The 1983-nt window shown below is 35.7% G+C and overlaps 1 pseudogene; it reads left to right on the top strand.

The window, feature by feature from the left end:
* Positions 1-1983, top strand: part of LOC107741862 (doublecortin domain-containing protein 2C-like) — a 27599-nt pseudogene that overhangs the window by 2604 nt on the left and 23012 nt on the right.

Genomic DNA, 1983 nt, shown 5'->3' with positions numbered 1-1983 from the left:
TCCCTCAGAGAGCAGCTCGGAAGAGAGGGGCGGAGTCAGCAGAGCTCATTAACATTTAAAGGAAAATGCTACAAAACTGCGTGCTCTGAAAAGAGCTGTTTTTGACAGGGTAAAAAAGGTGTTTTTTACACTACCGTTGAGGAAGTTTAACCAAACTATGTTACAGACTTTTCATTAAGACCCTAAAGAACTATATCAACTTGTGGAAAATGGGCATCCTATGACCCCTTTAAGTATCACATGATCTGTTTTGCATATGATTCAAATCAGGAGTCAGAAAGATGCAGGCTTTGTACTATTCCAAGTTTGTACTATTTTAAGTGACTTATTAAGCTAATAGTTTTTACAACCTTCCTTAGAGACCAACATGCAATGGACCATAATAGAGCAATAATCATAAAAATGCCCACTTAGAGTGTCTTTGCTTGAGGTTATGGCCATATATGTCACTGTCTGTCACCCTTTTAGCTCCTTGTTTCCATCTGAACAACAACCAACATAGCATTTAAGACAGTTGATTGAAGAAAACCAGATGTGTAAGTGCCCTAAATGAGCAGTGGAACAGTTATTGTCTGTGATGCTCAGCGGGGTCCTGTTCATTTGTCTCCACTGCAGATCCAACCTGTGGTTCGCAGCAGAATAATTGTCCCAGCTCGATGGAAGAGAATCAGTAATGAGTTGTGGATCATCAAGTGAGCCCTGCTTTTAATGTGTCCCTATTGGAAGTCTTCAATGGCAAAGCCTCAGGCTACGGCAAAGTCTAATTCTTTAAAACTGTAATACTGTCTAATGGTATAAAATCAGACCAATGTTCTTTGCTTTATTTAATTATTTATTTCGAATGGCATCTGATTTCCTTGTGTTGTTAATTATCAGTGGATATTTTCTTTCTTTTGATAACAAAAATATTTGCAAGCATAAATGTGTGAATTGAGGTTTTAAGTGCCAAATTTGATTATATCTTGTAGTGTTTTTACCAATGGAGATATCTTGGTTCCTCCAGCCATGGTGCTGATTCCAAAACACACGCTTGCTAGCTGGGAAAATGTGTTGGCCATGGTGACCGAGAGAGTTCATCTTCGCTCTGGAGCTGTGCACAGGTAGGAGCTGCATCCATGAATGCATACAGTACATGTGTAAAACGTAAGAAAATATTGAGTGAGCTCACTCTTTTCAGATTGTGCATGCTGAATGGGAGGCCTGTACGTGGATCGTATGAGCTACAGAACAACCACTATTATGTTGCTGTAGGGAAAGAGAGGTTCCGGTCTTTGCCGTATCATCTGGCTCCAAGCAGAAAAGTAATCCACAACATCACCGATGTGTAAGAAAGATTATAAGACATGATAATTGCAATGACAGTAATTAACAGATGTATAATGCCCTTTTGTTGAACTTTCTTATGGTAAACTTGGCTATCATTAACTCACCTTTTGCCATTCAAAACCTGTATGACTTTCTTTCTTTAATGGAGTACAAAAGGCAAAAGACAGAAAAGCACTATAGAAATAGTCCTCGTTTGAAGTCATATGATTGATTCTATGCAGGTATACAGAAATTTGAACAAGTTACATTACTGTTTAAAAGTTTGAATATTTTTGAAAGAAGTCAACAATACAATAAAACAGTAATACTATCACTTATTTTTTAAATTATTTGAAAATATTTTAAATATAGTGTAATATATTTTTGTCATTTATTCCTGTTATGGGAAAGCTGAATTTTCAGTGGCCATTACGCCAGTCTTTAGTGTCACATGATCCTTCAGAAATGATTCTAATAATCTGATTTGCTGCTTAAGAAACATTTCTTATTATTGTCAATGTTGAAAACAGTTGTGATGCATTTTTCAGGATTCTTTAAATCAATAGTTCAAAAGAACAGCATTTGAAATATAAATCTTTTTTGTAAAATTATATACACATCTATACATCTTTCCTGTCACTTTTGCTGAATAATAATATTTATTTCATTAAAAAAAAC

Source organism: Sinocyclocheilus rhinocerous, unplaced genomic scaffold, assembly GCF_001515625.1.
Source record: "Sinocyclocheilus rhinocerous isolate Xijiao unplaced genomic scaffold, SAMN03320098_v1.1 scaffold1157, whole genome shotgun sequence".
Taxonomy (NCBI): domain Eukaryota; kingdom Metazoa; phylum Chordata; class Actinopteri; order Cypriniformes; family Cyprinidae; genus Sinocyclocheilus; species Sinocyclocheilus rhinocerous.
Note: the sequence above shows the minus strand (reverse complement) of the source record. Positions and strands in the feature narration are given on the sequence as shown.